General features: G+C 40.4%; 1 protein-coding gene across 1 annotated transcript in view; it reads left to right on the plus strand.

Moving 5' to 3' along the window:
- The first annotated feature begins 4,957 nt into the window (after positions 1–4,957).
- MIDEAS (mitotic deacetylase associated SANT domain protein) overlaps positions 4,958–22,389 on the plus strand; it is a 124,717-nt gene continuing 107,285 nt past the window's right edge. Inside the window, exon 1 of the mRNA XM_072629169.1 lies at positions 4,958–5,338. The gene's annotated coding sequence lies outside the window, so the exon portion shown is untranslated. The remainder of the gene's footprint in view (positions 5,339–22,389) is intronic.

Below are 22,389 nucleotides of genomic sequence, written 5' to 3' on the forward strand. Positions count from 1 at the left end.
CACACCACTAATAAACATCTGAGGCCAGATTTGAACTCAGGTGACTCTTCCTGACTCCAGACCCATTGCTTTACCCATTGCATCACCTAGCTGCCCATATTATGATTAATATCAACAAATAAATACTAAGAGCTAAACGTATATATGTATATATATATGCATATACAACAAGGAATATAATTTTAAAAAACACCAATTAAATTAACAGACCAACCCCCTCCCCAATGTATTTTTTCTGTATGCCTTTCCAAGTCCACTTACCTCTCCCGTGATTTTGTCTTAAGTTTTTAGATAAATACTTGCCTACCGTACGTCCATGATTTTGGTTCTACTAGTTTCCATCTGTATCATTTTATATTTTTCCTTCCATGTTGTGTTCCTCATGCTTATTGCTTTTATGACACGAAAATATTTAATTATATCAATGCATACTAATTTAACCATTCTCTAATTGCTGCACCTAAATGTCACTTCTAGTTACTTGCTATTATAAAGAAAACAGCTATGACTATTTTTAACATAAGTTAGTTTTATCCTTCTACAATATTCTAAAGACAAAATCCTAGCTATGGAATCACTAGACCAAAGAATATAATTCATATCTCCTCCTAGATGTTGCCATGTTGCCCTTCAAAACGTTTGTTTAACTTTTAGTTGGCATTACTGTCCCAACCTGATTGAATTCACCAAAAGAACCAAGCAAAGGGGATTCTTCTGCTCATTGTGGAGGTCGGGGTTAGGGGGTAAGTGGGTAATACACGCCCCTCAACACAAGAGGGAGCCATGGGGAAATGACAAACTTTCTAGGCTTCTCAGAGAGCAGTGAACTTCAATCTTCTGATTCTAAATATACATGTATATATATATGCATGTATGTAAATATACATACATACATACATATGCATGTACATATACACACACATTTATATGTGTATACATACACACACAGAATTAGTACATACAGAATCAAGTGTCACCAAGCCACATTGTCTAGACTAGCGATTAACAAACTTTTTTGGTCTCATACTTATGAATAAAGTATTTCAGCACATATCCCCTTACATATGTACTTATTTATATTTATAAATTCCACACATATACAGGACTCACTGTCCAACCGAAACAAAAAAAGGGGGAGGGAGGGTCATAAGTAGAAGACTTACCAACTGGCCTTTTTCCAGAGTTCAAAGCAATCCTCCAAGGGATGCTAGTGTAACCAAAAAGTAATGTGGAGAGCAGGGAGCAGGGTATGTAGATGGAAGGGGAATATTTGCTACTTTAGCAAACTGTTGCTGTGGGTGTCAATTGAGGTTAGGTTATAACTGCCTGGAAGGGCAAATTGCCAGAACAGAAGTGTAGAGGGCATACGGTAATATAATAGATAAAAGGTAGGCGTGGCTGTATCCGAGACAAATCTCACGATTGGCTATGACAGAGAGGGTGGAATTCAACCCAACTTCCCAATCTTCGATTGGCTGATCACATATCTCTTGGGGTTATGCTCCATTTTTGGACTCTGCTAGTCTAGAGTCTAGACTGTGAGAAGCCTTTAGGTGGAAACTCTCTTGAGTCCATTAGAACATATATTTTATTTTGCGTATTGTTCCCCAGCACATAGATTTTAGACAGGTACTTTGAATGGACAATAGTCTGAGGACACAGTTGAACAGAAGGAGGAAGGTGTGTGCTCAGTCACACATTGGAAATAGAACAGTGTTTTTAATGAATCCAACCTGTTCTCTCACTATACACAAACACATGCATATATACACAAACACACGCATATATACACAAACACATGCATACGTACACATACATATGCACATATACACATATGTCTATATTTTCAAAGTTGCTATTGATGTCTTTTGCTTTTATGTCAGAGTTATTTTTGGATACACTTCTCTCCCTCTATTTCCTCCTTCATCTCTGTAACCTCCCTTCAAAGAAAAACAAACAAAAAGTAACCAATACAGTGACTTGAAATGAATTTATAGTAAATAGAAAGCCAGCATTGAAGCCAGGAAGATCTGGGTTCAATTAAGCTCTGACAGCTGTCTGGCTGTTTCACTCTGGGCAAGTTATTTAACTTAACATCTTAGGGTTCTCAGATAACTTACTAAGACTATGAATGGTAGAAACACTGCAGAATTTGCCTTGGTAGAGGGAATTTTCTCAATGGGAACACCCTACATCCATATAGACGTGGCAAAGACAAATGCAAACTGTAGTCTGCATCCATCATCCCCTACCTCTCTTCCAAGAGGAAGGAGATATACTTCTTTATCCTCCAGAACCAAGGTTGGTCATCCTAGTTACTTAGAGTTTGCCCTCTTTTTAGTACTCTTTCATTGTTGTAGTATATGTTTTTCATCTGTTTCTGCTTTACTCCCCATTGTATCAGAAAATCAATTATTTTTTAATGCTAATATTTTTCTGGCAATGCCACCTTTCTGAATCACAGAATACTTGAGAAGAATAAAAATTGCAGGTGACCCAAGCAGTGAAAAGACATACGGTGGTGACTAATAGGTTGTTGTATATTTATTGCTACTGATGATGTGAATATGAGAAGTTATGTGAAAGTCATACATCAAGGTCACTTATGAGTGAAAAAGGAGGTGGGTCAGTGATGAGACTGAGGAAATAGCAGAGTATTGCATCAGCAGCCACAAAATAGAGGGTATCACTAAAGTCTTAGTGCAGTTTTAAGTGATTAAACTTTACTAGCTTGAAACTGCACTAAGATTTTTGGGACACACTGGATTAAAAGAACTAGAGAGAAGTTTGGAGTGTAGTGGGGATGTAAGGAAGGAGATGGAAAAGAATCTAATAGAATGAGATGAAAAGTGGTGATTTGCATTGGTGAAGGGATTACCCACTAGATTACAAATCCTTGGGGAATGTTTATCTTTTTCTTTCTTTTTCTTTTTTTCCTTTGTATCCTCAGGACCCAGACTATCTCCTTCTACATGGTGATGCTTAATAAATTCTTGCTGAAATGATAATTTTAAAGTAACCCAAAAGTATGTGATATTTTAAGGTTTACGAGGAGTATATAAACACAATCTCATTGACTTGTCACAATCATGAGATCTATATTTCTATCCTCATTTTATAGATGAGAAAACTAAGCTTAGAATCGTGAAGTGACTTGTTCATGGAAGTAAATGTAGGAAGGCAGGATTCAAACTCAGTCTTTCCTGACTCCAGCATTTAGGGTAAGGAAGAAATAGAGAGGCCCAAGCCTGGAGTCAGGAAGACCAATCCCAGATACATACTATGTGACTCTGGCAAATCATAACCTCTGCCTCAGTTTCCTCAGCTGAAAAATGTGGCTAATAATATTACCCATCTCCCAGAGCTGCTGTGAGAATATTTGTAAAAGGCATAAGTACAGTGCCTAACATAAAAAAGGTATATAATAAATACTTCTTCCTTCTCCCTCCCCCACAATTGCTTCTCATGAATCCACTGGAATACAGAACTATGAAATTATATTTTATCAGCCAATTTTAGAGGCAACAAGCTATCACAGTGGATAGAGTAATAGGCCTGGGGTCAGGAAGACCTAAATTCAAATAATCCTACCTCAGATACTGGGGTCAGGAAGACCTAAATTCAAATAATCCTACCTCAGATATTTAACTGTGTGATCCTGAGCAAAGGGCAACTTCAGTATCAGTTTCCTTACCCACAAAACGGGGTATCTACCACCCAGGGATGTTGTGAGAATAAAATGAAATATTTGTAAAGTGCTTCTCAAACATCTATTTAAACGTTATTATGTCAATTACGCATAGACTTGCATGGTAATTGAGCTTAATTAAGAGATTTTAGCTCAAGAAGGACGGATTCAGTGGCTGGGACTATTTTGACAAACATAGTATTGTAGAAAAAAATAAATATTGCAAAAGAAAACTAATACAGTAGAACCACCTTTTTAAAACTGCCTCTTCTTTCCAGAGAAATGTACAAGGAAGCCAGTGTTTGGCTCCTTTCAGTATTTTCAAACGTATGCAACTTTCTCCCTAAAATAAAAGTAAATTTCTCTCCCCCAATCAAGTAAGGAACTCCTTCCTCACAGAGGATTGCAATTTCACTATTTTGTAGTTATTTGTGAGATCAAAATATTCTGGAGGGTAGTAAGAAAAGTTATCTGGCTTCACTTGTCCAATTTCAGAATTATAATAGAAGTAAAAGTCCTCTCAAAGACTCGGTCCCCCTTCCTAACTCCTCTCACCATATAGTTACTTTTGATCCACCTCCAGATATGAAAAGTTTCAGGCCCAATGAGGGATTTTTTTTCTGTAAATTCCAGGCTTTATGGAAAGAGAGACAAAAGGAATTTTGCAACCGAAATAATTTTGCAGCCCTAACGTTTGTACTAGAATACAAAAATAACCCAGTAAAAGGTTTAGGTACAAAGTCACAATTTACAAACCTATTTGAGGGGACTTGAGGATAGGCAAGAGAAGGCCTCTGAGAAGCGAAAAGAAAAGTTATTTTAACACAACCAAAGCTAGGTATATTTAGTAAAACAGTACTGGGAGTACACCACTGACTGACCTGACTGACCCGGCTTAAGGATTTGGCTAAGCCCTAAGTTTTCTTTCTTTTTTTTAAAATGTCTCTTCTTCCTCCACCACTTCTTTATCACTTGCTGTGTGCATGTGTGTGACGTTTCAGTGTTTCCAGGGGCTTCATTTCTTCTAGGTCATATCGAGCTCCACAATAAATCCAAAGCACTTTCCCAAACTAAGAAGCCAGCTCCAAACGGCAAAGCAACGGAGAATGGAGCTGCACCAGCATGGAAACTGTAGCCACACTTAAAAGGCATGAAAACAGCCCCGGAACAAGCCTTTCCCAGGGAGGCCGTGGCGTGGCAAAGCTGTACCAAGGCGGCTTTCACTTCCTTCTTTTACCCGCAGAACAGCACTGGGCACGTAAGGTCCGGAGAGATGCTATTTGGGACAAAGGGACAACCGTAAGGCTGGGGAGAGAAAATATAAATCTGCAGCTGTCCGGGTGTCCCTGATCCTGCAGCTGCAGGGGCGCGGGCGAGGGAGACGAGCTGCTCACTCACATCTGCAGTTTCGCATGGAACAGGAGCTGGGGCAGCAGCAGCAGCTGCAGGGGGCGGCGGCAGGACGAGGAGCTGCAGGAGTTGTTGGGTTAAAGGGATCCAGACTGAGAGTCTCCCCAGGCACCACTAGGAAGTGACGAATTCGCCCGAGTCCCAGAGAAAAGAAACAAAGTTTGTTTGTGAATTGTTTCCCTTGCCTCCGCTCTCTCACACCCTTTGGAGTGTCTGCGACCGAGATTTTCACCCACCAAGGTGAGTAGCCCAGACAGGGAAGGGTCCCCCCACCCCACTCAAGCCTCACTGGGCTTCTTTCCCCCGCCCCGGCCTCCCCACCCTCAAAGGAAAGGGTATTTTTGGCTCCTTTTTTTTTTTTTTTTAAAGGATTCATGCATTCGGTTTCCCAGCTGAGCACGGAAGGGGAGTGCGTTTTAGGGCGGTTTGGTGCGTTTGGTGGCCGGACTAGAGTTATTGTGGCCGGGTGTTAGGGAAGAGGAAGGAAAACAATTGGCGGCTGCACTTTTGCGGGGTTCTCGCTGTAGCTCGGAGGAGCGTTCGGCCCGGGTGCCCCTTCCCCCAGCCTCTGCTGCTGCCGCCTGCAGCCACAGCGCACCAAGTGACAGGCACAGCTGACTGCCTTAGCCCAGGGCTCCCGGCCCGGCGGGCTCGGGCCCCAGCCTTGGAAGTGACTAGCCAGTCCCCCGTCCTCCCGGCCCCGGCCCCGGCTCGCTCTCTTCCTCCACCCGCTGGGCTCGGAAGCCCTCCAAAAACAGCTACTCGGCAAAGCGTCTGCGCCCTGGGCGATCACTTTGTGGGGGGAACAGCCAGTTCCGCAGTCCATTTTTCCTAGGTTCTCTAAAGAGAGAGGGAAAGAAAAGTTCGGTGTTTTCCAGAGAACTAGACTTTTCTTTACCTCTTAACTCCGCATACTCTCCCCACCCCCACTCCCTTATTTTTCTTGCCAGGACACCCTCCTCTTCGTTTCTTCTGTAGTTTTAGGAAGAAAGTTAAAAGGAACTCTTTTTCATCCCCCCACCCTCTTTAATTTCCATGGCTCTTAAACTACTAAGATCCATCAAACTTCAGTTTAAATAAACACACACAATCTGGCCTCCAAAAAAACTCCTTTCACTGCAAAACCTGAAAATGTTTGAATAAATTCATTATCACTTCTCCACGACTCCCACCCCACCCCCACCCCCAACTCCCCCGCCGCCCCATCCGTACAGTTCTTTAGCCGACTTAATTGCTAAGGACTATTGCTTTTGCAGTTTATCCATAAAACTGCCAGCACGCCCACATACATATGGGAGTGTTTTATATATAAAACTCACAATTTCTTCCTTCTGATGGATTCTGGCATATCATCGTTTTAATGAAGATCCTGGGGCCGTAGAAGTGCGCTGGGGGATTTTTTTGGGGGGGAGGGGGGGAGTAAGCCTTGTAAAGTATCCTTTTAAAAATAACAGCTGAGAGATTTCTGACCCCAGCAAAGCAACCCGAGTGGAGTCCAACTCTGCCCAGCGGTGCAGAGGTTCTCTTGCACGTAGAGGCAGCCGGGGACTGGGAGGTTGGGGGCGTACACGAACGCGTCCCTTCTAGAAGGGAGGTCACTAAAGGCAGAGATGTGGGGATCAGTTGTCTCAAGGGCGAAATGTTGCAGCAGTTTCATGATGGCGGCGTGTAATTACTGTGGGATCGCAGGCTCCGGCTTTGTTGGAATAGAGGTTGATACGCAGGAGCAAGGCTTTGGCCGGTGGGTGGGTGGGGGGCGCTGGAGACAAAACGCAGATTTGCAATGCAAATGCAAGAAAGAATTCAGCCTCGGTGGTGTTGCCAAGTTCCATTTTGCCCCTTAACTTCCAGCAGGTGATTTCTTTACTCGTCTCTGGCCCCAAACTTCCCTCTTCCTAGACTATGTGCCAAATACCTGAGAAGGGAAAGCAGGAAGAAAGATGGAAGCGCCCTACTGCCTTGCCTACCAGTTTAGGACTGGGATGCTTGTCAAGAAAAAAAGTTCAGCGAAATATGCCCTTATAAGTTCCCTTTGAAAAACTCATGAAGAGAGAAGGTCCAAACGGGATCCGAAGCTCGGGCCAGGCCCACCTTCAGTAGGAGGTCTTTCTCTGTCCCCCCCCCCCCATTAGTTTCCGCCTGTTTCTATGTATCTAGTTATTTCCTATTTCTTATCGTTATATTATTATTATATAGTTACTTTGTTGTTGTTTCTCCCCTTAGAATATCGTCTTCTTGAGGGCAAGGACCGGTTTTGCTTTTAGACTTTATTTGTATCCCTTGCATTTAAGCACAGTGCTTGGCATGTAGTAAGTAGGCTTGTTGACTGGCTGGCTGCACACTGCTTTACTGGGGCACGCCGGGTGTGGCTGTGTTTCTGAGAGCAGCGTTAAAAATCAATGACTGCCTGTTAGACTTTGGGCTCCAGCCTGCGTGGCCAGCCACAAAAACTCTTGTTGGGGCCTGATTTCTTTATAGTGTTCTGGGTAAAAGAGAAAAAAACAAACTCAAGACACTGTGTGTATATATACAGAGAAGGAGGAAGAGGAGGGATGTGTCATGAAACACAGCACCTTTTACCCAGAGGCCCTCTCAGAGTGTCATAAGCTACTCCTATGCCAGGAAAGGACTTGGACCTTGACCTGGCTCATTTTTTTTGATAAATTTGAGATTCCCACCAGATAGGAAATGAGAGCTCCATAGCTGGAAGTTTTCCTCAATTAAATCTTATACTATAGTATAAGCAGCGTATGTGTGTGTATACATACGTAAATATGTATTCCTCTATGTATACATGCATATTACAGATATACAGTATAACTACAGTCAAATATTTTAAAGAAAAAAAGTGAGATGGAGAGGCATAGAAGGCAGGGACATCATTCTTGTGTGATTGTAAAGCTGAAGCTCTGGTCCCTGGGAGGTGTATGTTAATTGACACTCCTTTGCATGTTGCTTTACAAGTGTTCTTAAGCCTGCATCCCTCAGTTGTGAGGACTGTGACTTCTTTCTGTCTGGAATCCTCCCCACCCACCTCTGGCAAGCAGTTCAGGCTTCTGGAGGTGAGTAACAGCTGTTAACTGCCTTGAATGAGCTTCCTAAGTGGTGATCATGCTGGGCATTCTTCTGGTCACACCTGGGAGGTCCTTGAAAACCAGGCTACATTTCCACATAAGTTGCAGATAGCTTTGGACAGAGAAAAACCCCTTTATGACCATGAATACTCTTATCTCCAGTGATTGCAAGAAGAATCAGTACTTAGTGTAAAACCTCAGAAGCCATTTATAGTGGAAAAGGGAAACTGAATCTGGAGTCAGGAAGATGGGTTCAAAATCTGTCTTTGATCCTTACTAGTTGTGTGACCATGGACAAATGACTTAAACCTCTCAGCCTGTGTCTTTATTTCTAAAATGAGAATAATTAATACCCTTGGCACTTGCCTCCTGGAATTGTTGAGAATCAAATATCTTCAAGTCTCGTGTAAATGACAGCTGTTATTTTTGTTATCAGGAACAACCTAGATCATAATTCTTGCCTTTGCCCACAGGATGGCCTTTTCTGGAATGTTCTTCCCCCTCCAAAATCAACCTACTCCTCTATATCTTGCCTAAGTTATAAGGTATTTGGTTCAGTAGAAAAGCACTACATTTACCATGCCTGGGCATTGTGCTTAATAGTGGGTGTGAAATACCATGCTGGCCCTGGAGGTCATGTTTTGCACATTTTAAGAGTCTGACCTAAGTGGACCAGATTTTTTTTTTTACCTCTAACTGGGATTTGATTAACCCCCGATATAGTAGAAAGTGGAAGCAGAGGATCTGGCTACATCACCTGCTCCTGATGCTTACCACCTATGGAATACATAAACACATTTTGCCCCATAAAGCTGGTTGTAATGATTTACTAGCCACTGGCGTAGGCGGTTACTGCCTTTTTTGGAGATGGTTAGAAGAAGTTTGTATTACTTTGCATCTTAGGGGAGCTTGCAGGAGAAGCTAACTGCCCACATAACCATCCTGGAGTTTGGGGCCAGGAACGACAGGGAAAGGGTGGTGCTGATTGCTGAGGGCTGGAGAGAGAGAGGAGCAGTTGGTAGGTCTAATTGAGAGCCACCCAGCAGCTGGTGAGCTAACTGAAATGGTTGCAGGAGAGCCTAACTCTGCTTGGTAGTTCTTCATAATTCATGCCCTCCACTTTGCTTCCTGCCCCCCTCCCCTTTCTGCTTCTCCATTATACTAGAATCTGCACAGTAGTTCCTTAAGACCGGAAACTTAATCCTTACTTCCTCTCCCACCTTACATAAAATGCTGATTTATTAGCCAGGCTTACTGCTGAGTTCATGGGACCTAGAGCTACTTTATAGCATTTGCCTATTGGGAGCCTGTAAAAGCTGTGAATATAAATTGAATATAGATTTAAAAACAAAACAGCACTTACCTGTACTGTGGGATGTGGGAACATGCCACACATAGGAGTTCCTGGAGGTTGATCATGGAGTTTAATAATGCTTAGAGAGTACTCTAAAATGCTGCCCTCTGAGCCAGATGGAGCAGCCCTCCCGCCCCTTCCCCCCTACCAGGGTGTAATGAGGAAGCTCCATTATGCTCTGTCTGCCCCACATCTGCATTTCCATTCATCTGGTGGCCTCCTGACAAACTCACTCCTGAAACCATAATCCTCTGTTTTGACATCACTGTTAGCTTCCTGAAAGAGAGGCAGAAACACCCCACACTGATCCTGAATTCCTCCATATAACAAACCTTTGCAAATTTCCTGATACTGTGTGTACTGATGCTAGGGCCATCAACCTCACTTCCTTCTTGAAAAGAACCCTTCCCCCATTTCATTTCTGTTTCTCACTGAAAAAGCTTTTAGTGAAGGCAATTAACAAGAAAAACAGATAAATAAATAAACAGATAAAAGATAAATAAAATGCTTTGTATGTACAAGCCTTGAGAGGAAATCTTGGAGGCAGAAAAACCTGGGTTCAAGTTTTGCCTGATACTTACTGGCTGTGCGACCCTGGGCAAGTCACTTAACTTTTCAACGCCTCTAGGCAACTATAACTATAATTTATAACACTAGCTGCCTTTCTGCACAGGGTGGAGATAGTTTCCTTGCTAGGGCTTCCTACACCATTGAAATCACAGATCAAGATTAAAAAACTAACAGATGCACAGGTCCATGCATTGGGGAGTGTACAAATAAGAAATGATATAGCTCCTACTCAAAAGAAAAGTCACAATCTCATAAGGAAGACACCACAATGACACAAAGATTATACAAGGTAGAGTGTGATACTGATGAGGGCAAAGGAGAGGTCCAGACTATGTATTCCAAGAAAATTTAAATCAGTGTTTGCTTTCAGCTGTGGATGACATAGGGATTGGGCACTCCTGGGGCAGCATCTGAGACTGAGTCCTGAAAAAAAATATAGAATCACAACTTAGAACTTTACAGGCATCCTGGGAGCAGTCTGATCCAACTCCCTTCTTTCATAGATGAGGAAATTGAGGCCCAAAGGGCTTAATTGGTTTGCCAAAGGGCCCAATTGTTACTAGGTGACAGCATCAAGATTAGAACGGATTCTCTGACTCCATTTCCAGTATACTTTCTACTGTACTATAATGACATTAGGAGTTCAACAAGTAGACATAAGGAGGTAGAGTATTTCAGGAATGGAAGATGGTGTGCAGGAATGAATGAAGGATGAGAAGCATATGGAACAGCTTTTAGCTCTATTTGAATGACAGTGTTAATGTGAAATAAGGGGCAGCTAGATGACTCAATTGATAAAGCCATGGGTCTGGAGTCAGGTGAGGTCTCAGTCATTTGCTAGCTGTGTGACCCTGAGCAAGTCACTTAACCTGTTTGCCTCAGTTCCCTCATTTGTAAAATGAGCTGGAGATAGAAATGTCAAACTACTTCAGTATCGTTTGCTAAGAAAACCCCATGGACAGCACTGGCACAGGGATCATGAAGAGTTAGATATGACTGAACCACAATGTGAAGTCAAGCTAGAAAGGTAAAGTAGAGCCAGATTGTGGAGAGTATTCCAGTGGCAGGCTAAGGAGTGTGTATTTTATCCTGGAGACAATAGGGATTCATAGAAAGCTCTTGATCAGGAAAGTGGCAGAATCATTGACATGGTCAGTAGGAATGTTCAAATCCATCAATAAGCATTTATTCAGCATCTCTATGCCGAGTTGTACGGTAAGTGATGAGAATACAAAGACAAAATTTGAACAGCGCCTGATCTCTTGCTGCTTACTTTGTCTCAGGGAGGCTTTGTGTATGCATCTAATTATATATGTACTGTAGTTATCCCTTCCACATCTCAGGGGTTAATGATGGGGCACCCCTGAGATCTGGAAAATCCTTGTAAAACTTTTTGGCCCTCCCTGCATACCAGAGAAGAAGTCTGAATTATTATGGTATTAAAAGACAAAATATGTTGATATTATACAAAAGCATACATATATTTTATGCATTTCTGAGTTTCTAGATGTTTTCTGCGTTGTCTTTGAATATAGTCTGTGGCTTCTGCAAAACTCCAAAACAATCCCCATTTAATTTTGTGTGCTGACCCATATTATAGTGAAATGTGATGGGGAAAACCATGATATGGAAGGGATAACTGTATATGCAAAATAAATGTAAGGCAACTTTTGTGGGGAGGGGAAGCACTAGTAGCTTGAGGGGAATAGGAAACACCTCATCTAGGAAGTAGGTCTTGATCTGAAGAGAGTGAATTCTAGCCTCAAAGGCTGGCCTGTGCAAAGATGTGAAAATGAAAGATGGAAGAATAATAGCTAGAATTTATGTAGCTGTTTAAGGTTTGCAAATCACTTTACAAATATTATCTCATTTTAATTCTCACAAGAACCCTGAGAGATAGGTGTTTCTCCATCATTTCTGATGGAGAAACTGAGGCAGACTAAGTGACATGTCCAGAGTTAGTGATATGAATTTAAGTCTTCCTGACTCTGGATCCCAGCTCTATGCACTGGATCATGTGACAGGAGCAACAACCAAGTCAGTTTGACTGGACCATAGAATTTCAGGAGAGTAGTGTATAACAAATTTGGAAAGGCAGATTGAGTCTGTATTTGATCCTCAAGGCAACAGGGAGCAACTTGATTTTATTTCACCTTGGTTAGCCCCATATTTTAGGAATATCCCTTTGGCGACTGTGTTGAGGGTAAATGGAAGAGGATGATATTGTGATATTATTGCCATAGTCTTGGGTCTAAGAGGTAAAAGGAGAAGGGGCTTTAACTAGGCTGATGACTGTGTGAATGGAGAGAAGGGGGCTAATTCCAAAAAGTGTTATGGAGGCAGAATCCATGAGACTTGGCCAACTTGATCAAGCTTAAGCCTTTATAGCCAAAGGAACACAAGGAAAATACTCTCCAATTTGCTATTTTCCCAAAGTGGCTCATGGAAGTCACAGCCGTTTAAGGGTAAGGGATTATAGGATGGATCTGATTAGATAGTAGTGATTTGATTAGAGGAATACTGTGTATTCTTCAGATACTACATACTATACTATATACTGCTTAACCCTAATTGTCTTGCCTTCCTGCCTCCAAAAAGAGGCGGAGAGCTCAGTGAATAGGAGCAGAGCATCGACTCTGGAGTCAGGAGGACCTGAGTTCAAATCCAGCCTCAGACACTTTACATTCACTAGTTGTGTGATCTTGGACAAGTCACTTCACCTCAATTGCCTTGCCTTCCCCTCCAAAAATAAAAGATTGATCTGATTAGATAGGAGTGATTTGATTAGAAGAATACTCTGTATTCAAATACTATATACTATATTTAACTGACAGTTTCCCAGTTAAAAAAAAAAACATTCAGTGGCTACCCATTGCTGAAAATATCATAATCCAGAGTGTGTTCATTGTCTTTACTGCTCTGCTGTGAGCTCCTAGGTCATTTGTTGTTCTTTCTCTGTTGGTGCTGCCTCAGGCAACTATTTGTTACCTTTTTATCTTCTTAAAAAACCCTGCAGGCTATTAAGATATTGGAGAAATTGAATCTAAGACTTTCCACAAAATGACTCCTATTTACCTTTCCGTCTGCATCTCCCACTATTCCTCTGCCATTGGATGGGACTTTGTGTTGCAGTCAAAATATTTCCCCATTGTTCTGCTAAAAGGTCATGCACGTTCTTCCTGTCTACTTCACTGCTGTACGCTGACAGGCTTCCCCTTGCTTGGATTTCTTCCCCAACTTGTTTATATAATGTTAAGATCCTCCCCACCCATTAATAGGCTTCAGTACCTTTTGTTAATTTCTGTTGAGGCACTGGATCAGAGGGTCGGCTCTTGAAAGTATATAAATACTCTGAGGTGAGATTTTACTTTGGGGCTTACTCATTGGAAGTGTTTGTTTGGCCAGATGAGACTCTGGGTAGTCACTAAGGAGTCCGTCGTTCCCCCCACCTTGAAAACCCAGATGTTGATACTTCTCTCTCTGGTAACTATCTATGTATGTAATGGTCGGACAGTTGGATCTGTCTGTTGATCTGTGATGTATGTATTGTTTATGGTCAAAGAGTTGAAAGCCCTGTCTGTTGGTTTTTCTGTTTGTAATTTCTGTCTGTATTTTCTCTGAAGTTCAGGGTGCTGACTTTTTCCCCTGAACTAAGCGAATGATATTTGTGCTTGATTAAAGTAGATTGTTGACCCCTCAAAAGTTGCTTTCCTTTTAGAAAAGCAGATCTAAGAACCTGTACAGCAGGCCCTCCTGGGTATGCTGGGGTCCTTGCTGATACAGTTTACTAGTTCTTCAAGCTGTGGCTCAAACCTCTTCCATGAAGTTTTCCCCAATTACTGGCCTAAGCCATGGAACCTACCCCCCTGAACTCCAGTAGCCAGGGGTGTGCTGGTAAAAGTTTAACAGCTGGGTCTGGGGGTGGGGGAGATATGCACGCAATGTACTTTTAAGTTTAATCTGCATTTTTAAAATTTTTTTCATCACTTTATTATGTCTAGACAAACAGCAAAACAATAAATCAAGCCCTGTTTTGTGGCATTTGCAGATTTCTGAAATGTAAATGCTTACATTCAAAATATAACAAATGGGTATTAGGAGCCATAAGAGCTGACCCCAGCACACCCCTGCCTGTAGGACAGAACCGAATGCTAGACCCAGAAGGAATCTTTGAGGTCATCTATTCCAATTCCTCCCTTTTACAGATGAGCAAGGAGAATTTTATTAATAATTTGGACAAAAACATAGATGACATGCTTATAAAATTTATAGATGCCTGTAAACCAGGAGGAGTAGCTAATACCCTGGAAGACATAGAATCCAAAAAGATCTTGATAAGAAAGAGCACTGATCTGAATTAAATAAGGTTCATTTTAGTAGGGATAAATATAAAGTCTTATGTAGTTATCCCTTCCACATTGGGCAGGGGTAGTTAGGTTAGGGGCATGTTACCCCCACAATCTGGAAAATTCACATAAAATTTTTTGGCCCTCCCTTTATACTAGAGAAGAAGTCTGAATTTTTTCTTTTTCTTTTATGGGGTGTTTGCTGTACCATATTGTAAAATTTGGGCTCAGTTTTTGGTCATAGGCTCTGTGTTATTTGCTGGCGTTCAAGTGTTGTCTGTGGTTTCTGCAAAACTCCCCCCATTTAATTTCTTATGCTGATACAAAATATATTGAATCTGTGAGGGGTAAAGTTGAGATGTGGGAGGGAAAACTGTACTTGGCTTAAAAAATCAGCTTCACAAAGTAGGGGAGCTATGGTTAGACAGTATTTTGTCTGAAAAAGAGCTGGGTCTTTGGGTGGATTACAAACTCAATATGAATGTATAGTTGGAAAACAAACCCAAAAAATCCAAAAGCTAATATGATCTTGAGTTGCATTGAAAGACATTGTTTCCGGAAATAAAGTTTCTCATTTGACCAAATCTAGAGTATTATACTGGGCACAGTAATTTAAGAAGGACACTTAGTGTCCTGGCGAGTGTGTGGGTGTGTAGGAGAGGGTAGTCGGGATGGTGAAGTGCCTTGAATTCATTTTATATGAAGGTAGGTTCAAGGTACAGGAAATGAGAAGACTTGGGGAGAATATTATAGCTATGTCCAAATATTTGGGGATGGGGTAGTTAGGGTTAAGTGACTTGCCCAAGTCACATAGCTGATAAGTGTCTGAGACCATATTTGAACTTAGGTCCTCCTGACTCTAGGGCCTTGTTCTATCCACTGCGCCACCTACGTTCAAGTATTTGAAAGGTTGTCGTATGAAGAAGGGATTGGATTGGTTTGGTTTGGTCCCAGAGGACAGACTCAAGAATGATGAGGGATAGAAGTTGCAAAGATGCAAATCTAGGGTTGCTATCAGGAAGACATTTCTTAACAATTAGAGCTGTCCAGATGTAGAACTGTAGAATAGGCTGTTGCAGAGGTAAAGGTTTCCCTCTCACTGGAGGTCTTCAAGCAAAAGTGTTATTGCGGGCATGGGCTAGTCTATGCAGCTGCTAAGCTTCCCTGAAACTCTGCAATTCTGTAATACGGAGCCACAATTTGCAGATCACTTCACACAGATTATCTCATTTGAACTCTACAGCCTTATGTGGGAGGTACCACAAGTATTCATATACCCATCTCACAAGTACAGAAACTGAGGTTCAAAGGAATTGTGACTTCACCTAGGCTAGAGTTAGAACTAGAACCCAGGTCATTTATTGTTTTTTATTTCTCAAGTAGTATTTATCATGTACTGTCTTAGCTAACCATTTGTTACCTTTTCACATATCTTCTCTCTCCTCAAGTAAACTATAAACTTTCTCAAAAAGAGGGACCTTTTTGATTACTTTTGCATCAGCTTGGCATAGCAAATAGAGTGCTAAACCCAGCGTTTTTCTTACCTGGGTTTGAATTCTCATAGGATATTTAGTAGTTATTTGGCCTAGGACAAGTCACTGAATCTCCCTTTGTTTTTGTTTTTCTTTTAACTTTATTTTTATTTTTTTAATTTAAAATTTAAAAAAATTTAATGTTAATTTTTAATCTCCCTTTGAGCCTCAGTTTCCTCATTTGTAAGGTAGGGGTAATAAGCTATTAAGCTTTAATAGCTTAAAACTTCATCTTTTGGGGACTATAGTACAGAACATAGAATACAAGCTAGGCCTAGAAGGAATCTCTGAGGTCATCTTGTCCAATTCTTTCCTTTCATAGATAAGAAAACAGATTTTTATTAATAACTTGGACTAAAACATAGATGACATGCTTATAAAATTTACAGATGACTATATTTTTGGAACACCCTACCCTTGCAGTACCTACCTCACTGGACTATAGTGAGATTCAGATGAGAGAGTGAATGTATAATGCTTAGTAAAATTTTTGTAAAATGCTCTGTTTTCTCATAGAGGCACCTGGTGATGCAAAGGGTAGTGTTCTGGGCCTGGAGTTAGGAGACCCAGGTTTAATTCTGGCCTCAAACACTTAGAAGTTGTGTGATCCTTGGCAAATCACTCAGCCTCTGTCAGTTTCAGGTTCCTCATTTATAAAATAAAGATAATAATAGCACCTACCTCGAAGTTTTGTTGTGAGGGTCAAATGAGATGATATTTATAAAAAGCTCTTAGCAGGATGTCTGATACATAATAGGCTATAATATAGGTGCTTATTCTCTCCCTCCCCTCAATAAAAGTCTGAGGATAATGGTGGAGAAAATGTCAGCAAACATCAGTTATGCCATGTGTCAAGCAAAGGGGGATAGAGTAAGAAAAGACAAATTCTTCTGCCCTTCCCCTTCTCAACCCCCAGTCCCCACCCTGAGCCAGAAGCCTGATTTCACTATATAATTACTGTACCTTTGAAAATAAAAAGCATCAGGTCAGATTTGAGAAGATCCTCTCCAAGGTAAACCCTACCATCAGATTTGCCCCCAGGAATTCAGTGGCCACCACCTGGCACAAATGTTGTCAATTACAGCCTTCTCTTGCAAGCTAGATTCCTTTTTGATTGCAAACTATTCCTGGGCATACACATAAACAGATCTTGAGTTAACATAGTGAATTCTGCCTGAAAAGTTGTGTGTAAACTGAATTTTTGTAACTCAGAATCCATCTTAAATTCACTGAGAGCTTACTGTATCCCAGTCCAGTGTCATTTCTCCTTTCATGCTGCCTTAATTATAACTGATGAGAATAAGACATCAAATACGATTTTTGTCTTTTTTGTAAATACTGATTTTCGTATATCTGGTTAACATAAAGTTTGACACACCTTCTCTTTAAAGATTTTTAAAACCCTATAGCTTTTCCTCACAAAAGCATGGGTTATGTGCTTTGTTAGAGTTAAAGTACTGGCATTTGATTGTATTATTAATTACTTTAGTGTTGTTGATTTCCAAGATTCCTGGCCAATGTTAAAGAGCTCACAATATTTATTGAGTGTTCACTACCTTCAGAATGTTGTACTCAGCAACATGTCAAAGAGACCCAAGACAGAGAGGGCCTGACCTAAAAGTTTTACATTCTGATGAGGTAGCCAGGATAAACATGCATGAAAAGCTCACATGAACAATTACAAAATAATATTTGAACTACTTATTCTTAGAAAACTGTTTACTTGAGAGCTCAGTTCTGATCCAGCATTCATTCACTCATTTGTTATTTCACTGAATTCAATTCATTCAGTTTATTACATTAAAAAATGTTATTGATATTTTTTATTCTTGTTCAGTCATGTCTGACTCTTTGTCTACCCATTGGGGGTTTTCTTGGAAGAGATAGGTTTGACATTTCCTTCTCCAGCTTATTTTACAAATGAGGAAACTGAGGCAAAGAGGGTTAAGTGACTTGCCCAGGAGATGCAGCACAGCCCAGGAAGTGTGGAGCACAGCCCAGGAAGTGCAGAGCGCAGCTCAACTTGGCAGGGACAGGACCCTGAACAGACTTCACAGAGCCACCAGAAGCACCAGTTCCCAGATTGCTCAAACCACCAATAGCTTCAAAGATCAGTGGGAGGGCTTCTTCACCCAGGAGAGGGGAGTGAGGTCTGAAGTGGCAGCCCTGGGAGACCTCCACCTAAAGCCCCTGGGGGAATTGAGCAGCTGATCTGAATCTCAGCCCTGAGTGGCAGTTCTGGGAGACCTCTGCCTAAAGCCTCTGGAGGAATTGAGCCATGGATCAGAATCACAGACCTGAGCTCCGCCCTGACAAAGAACTCAAAAGTCAAGTAACTGGCTGGGAAAATGACCAAAAATGGGAAAAACAATAAGACAATAGAAGGTTACTTCCTTGGTGAGCAGGTATTTTCTTTCATCCTTTTGGATAAGAAGGAACAATTTAGGTCTTCAGAGGAAGAACTAAAAGTCAAGGCTTCTGCATGCAAAACCTCCAAAATAAATATGCAATGGTCTTAGGCCATGGAAGAGCTCAAAAAGGATTTTGAAAATCAAGTAAGAGAGAAGGAGGAAAAATTGGAAAGAGAAATGAGAGTGATGCAAGAAAACCATGGAAAGCAAGTCAACAGCTTGCTGAAGGAGACCCAAAAAATGCTGAAGAAGTTAACACCTTAGAAAATAGACTCACTCAAATGGCAAAAGAGACCCAAAAAGCCAATGAGGAGAAGAATGCTTTAAAGAGCAGAATTAGCCAAATGGAAAAGGAGGTTCAAAAGCTCACTGAAGAAAATAGGTCTTTCAAAATTAGAATGGAACAGATGGAGGCTAATGACTTTATGAGAAACCAAGAAATCACAAAACAAAACCAAAAGAATGGAAAAATAGAAGATAATGTGAAATATCTCATTGGAAAAACAACTGACCTGGAAAATAGATACAGGAGAGACAATTTAAAAATTATGGGACTACCTGAAAGCCATGATCAAAAAAAGAGCCTAGACATCATCTTTCATGAAATTATCAAGGAAAACTGCCCTATTGTTCTAGAACTAGAGGGTAAAATAAATATTGAAAGAATCCACCCATCACCTCCCGAAAGATATCCAAAAAGAGAAACTCCTAGGAATATTGTAGCCAAATTCCAGAGTTCCCGGGTCAAGGAGAAAATATTGCAAGCAGCTAGAAAGAAACAATTTCAGTATTGTGGAAATACAATCAGGATAACACAGGATCTGACAGCTTCTACATTAAGGGATCACAGGGCTTGGAATATGATATTCCAGAAGTCAAATGAACTAGGATTAAAATCAAGAATCAACTACATAGCAAAACTGAGTATAATATTTCAGGGGAAAAAATGGTCATTCAATGAAATAGAGGACTTTCAAGCATTCTTGATGAAAAGACCAGAGCTGAAAAGAAAACTTGACTTTCAAACACAAGAATCAAGAGAAGCATGAAAAGGTAAACAGGAAAGAGAAATCATCAAGGACTTTCTAAAGTTGAGCTGTTTACATTTCTACATGGAAAGATAGTATTTGTAACTCTTGAGACTTTTCTCAGTATTTGGGTAGTTGGAGGGATTACACACACACACACACACACACACACACACACACATACACACATAGACAGCACAGAGTGACTTGATTAAGGAGGGGAATATATTGGGAGGAAAAAGAGAGAAATGAAGTGGGCAAATTATCTCTCATAAAAGAGGCAAGAAAAAGCTTCTCCAATGAAGGAGAAAAGGGAGGAGGTGAAGGAAAAAGTGAAGCTTACTCTCTTCACATTTGGCTTAAGGAGGGAATAACATGCTTACTCAATTTGGTATGAAAATCTGTCTTACACTACAGGAAAGTAGGGGAGAAGGGGAGAAGTGAGGTGTGGGGGGGATGATAGGAGGGAGGGCACATGGGAGAAGGGAGTAATTATTAGTAAACACTTATGGGGAGGGACAAGGTCAAAAGAGAGAATAGAATAAATGGGGGGCAGGATAGGATGGAGGGAAATATAGTTAGTCTTACACAACATGAGTATTATGGAAATCTTTTGCAAAACTACACATATATAGTCTATATTAAACTGGTTGCCTTCTCAGTGGGGATGAGTGGGGAGGGAGGAAGGGAGAAAAGTTGAAGTTTAAAGTATTAGAAATGAATATTGAGAAATGTTTTTGCATACAACTGGGAAATAAGAAATACAGGTAATGGGGTATAGAAATATATCTTGCCCTAAAGAAAGAGAGAAGATGGGGATTGAAGTCCAGTGGCAAGATACACGTCGGGATAACTGGTGATGGCCAGGGATGCAGTGGATGATCTTGGTACCTTCTATACTTGACCAAACTCTTAAGTGCTCACAGTGCCTGGTTCAGCCACCTTCATGGCTGTTGGAACACATTGTTCTCATCTGCCCATTGCCACTGGAGAAATGTCCTGCTTACTATACTTTATGTCAACTGTAGCTCTCAGCACAAGGGAAACTAATAAAATAAATCAACCAATATCTGCTTGAAAGAACCTTATTTTCTAACAGGGAGACAAGGACACTTAACAAGTGTGTAGAAATATAAAGAGAATAAATACCAAAAATACAACATTGTTAAATACAATGTAGTTTGAGAAGGGAGTACACTCACAGTTGAGGAAATCATGAAGGACTTTGAAGTAGAAGGTGGTATTTAATTTGTGTCTTGAAGAAAGAGGGGGACTCAAGATTGGAGGTGAAGGATGGCATTCCAGGTAGAGGAGATGGTTACTGCAAAGTCTAGGAAGTGGGAAATAGAGAATCACGTGGGAGGAAGAAAAAAGTGGTCATTTTGTCTCTGGATCACAGAATCTGGAAGAGAGAATAGTGACTAATAAAGTTGGAAATATAGCTTGGGGCCAGGTTATGAAGGTTATTCAAGGCTAAACAGAAGAGTTTTTATCTGGTTTGAGAGCCACTAGAGTTTATTGAGTAGGAGAGTTATACTGTCAAATATTCGTTTAACTAATGGTAGCTATATTTCTAGGGTAGGATGTGGGGAGGGAAGAAAAAAAGTCTAAAGTTTTTTTAGAAATTTACATGATAATTTTATTATATATTTTAAAAGAATAGCAAGTTGTACATAATAGATTTGCAGTTTCATGCGCAATCATATTTTGATTTCTATTTTCTATTTCTGTTCTATTTTATTCTATTATATGGAAATGCTTATTTTATTCCATAAATTAAATAAAAAATAAATTAAAAAAAAAAGAAAATCATTTTGCTAACTGTGGAGGATGGACTGAAGTGAAGTTTGGGTTAATCCATTATGACTTCCTGGAAGAGATGAACTTTAAGAGGGAAGAAACCCTGTTTCTTTCAGGATTGCACAAAAGATCACTGTAGTCATAGTGGTTGGAGGAGGAAAGAAGCATGGGAAGTAGATGGGAGAATCAGGGGGTGGTAGCACCTTCTTTTAAGAAGCAGCATAATCTAGTGGAAGGAGTGTTGGTTTTGGAGTCAGAAAACTTACTTTCAATTTATGACTCTAACATACACTCAGTTTCATCATCTCTGAAATGGGGATGATATTTATACTTCTTCCATCCATAACAATTATTAGGAAGAAAGCATTTGTACATTTTAACATGCCAACAATATCAGTTATTATTATTCCTTTTCTAGGGTCTCTGGTATTCTCTGGGAGAGGAGGTAAGATATAGAATTCTTAGTACCCCACACTATGTACCAGAAATCCAATTTGAGGATTTGACTTCTTCAGTGATAGACAAAAAATACCAGCTAAGTGGAAAAATAGAAGTAGTTTAAGAGAACAATGACTTTGGTTTCAGATTATTCTTTATTTCCTCTGAGTTACCTCCCTCCATCCCAACTCTGCATTGGAGAAAGCCAATATTTGACGTAGATCTATATGTTGAAACTGTACAATACACACGTCCAGATAGCAGTTTTTTATCTGGAGCTGGATAGCACTTTCCTTCATAGGTCTTTTGCAGTTGATTTGAATCATCACATTACAAAAAATAGCTTAGTTATGCAATTAGTCTTTGAACAGTATTGCTGTTACTGTAGACAGTATTATCTTGGTTCTGCTTGTTTCACTCTACATTATTTCTTGCAAGTCTTTCCATGGTTTTCTAAAAATGAATCTGTCCATCATCTTATAGCACAGTATTCCAGGTTCCCAGATTATTCTATAACGTTTTAAGTCTTATTATGAAATACAATAGAGGTAATTGGTTTTATTATTTATGTATGTGTATGTATGTATGCATATATATACATATATATAATTGATGTCATCTTTTTATATCACTTTTATTTACCTCTACCCAACAAACCATCCCTTCTAACAAAAAAAAATTTTTAAACAAGAGTAAAAACCAGATTAGTGGAAACTAGTCAACATATCAACCATATTA

The sequence above is a fragment of the Notamacropus eugenii genome, chromosome 1 (genome assembly GCF_028372415.1).
Source record: "Notamacropus eugenii isolate mMacEug1 chromosome 1, mMacEug1.pri_v2, whole genome shotgun sequence".
Classification (NCBI taxonomy): domain Eukaryota; kingdom Metazoa; phylum Chordata; class Mammalia; order Diprotodontia; family Macropodidae; genus Notamacropus; species Notamacropus eugenii.